Here is an 882-nt window from a genome sequence, read left to right on the forward strand (position 1 = left end):
CTACAAAAGGACCAGCGGAAACCGAAGGCCTTCACAACAGCGAGCGATCCAGGCAGAAGGGAATCGCTGCGAGCTGTGCTGACACTGCTGCACTTTTACAGGTTGGTGAAATACGGTTTTGAATTGCCCTAAACAAGCTTGGATGGCTCGCTGTTCTAGTGTTCTAGGGTTAGAGGCAAATTGCATTACCCGAAAGACAGTGGACATGCACTTGTCATCGACGTCGAACACACGGGTGTGAATTATTTACTTGTGTGTTCTTGGGGGATTGTAGAGTGTAGTGTTGTGTGTGACTCGTGCTTCTTTTTGTCAGCATGAGCAAAGAAATCAAAGACGTGACTAAAGCTCTGGAAGATCTAAAGCGCGAGCTAAGGGCGGATCTCAGAACCCTAAAAGATAGCGTGAAGTATTGCAGCGACACGTGCGACGGTTTAAAGGAGTTAAGAAATGAAATGAAAGAACTTCGAAATGAACTACTCGCGGCAAAAAGCAAAACAATGAGCTGGCTGCTGAAAACGGTCATCTGAGCGAAAAGATCGAACAACTGAAGCAATATCAGTTATCAAACGATTTGGAAATAAAAAGTGTGCCCAAGGAAGGTGATGCGTGTGACGGCGTGAAAAGAATGGGCGACTTCTTGGGCGAGCCGATTTCAGATGGCGATATATCGACATATGCCACCACGTGCCAACCTTTAAGCCACTCGAGAAAAACCTTGTTCGCTTTGTTCAAAGGTCGAATCGTGATAAGCTACTGGCAAAGGCCCGCAAAAACAAAATCACTACTAAGGACCTCGATTATGGTGGCACTACTGCGCCTGTTTTTTTAAACGAGCACCTGACGAGTTCGAACAAGAAGCTGATGGGTGCTGCAGTTGCAAAG

Source organism: Haemaphysalis longicornis, unplaced genomic scaffold (genome assembly GCF_048455015.1).
Source record: "Haemaphysalis longicornis isolate Haplotype H1 unplaced genomic scaffold, Haemaphysalis longicornis Haplotype H1 scaffold_18, whole genome shotgun sequence".
Taxonomy (NCBI): Eukaryota; Metazoa; Arthropoda; class Arachnida; order Ixodida; family Ixodidae; genus Haemaphysalis; species Haemaphysalis longicornis.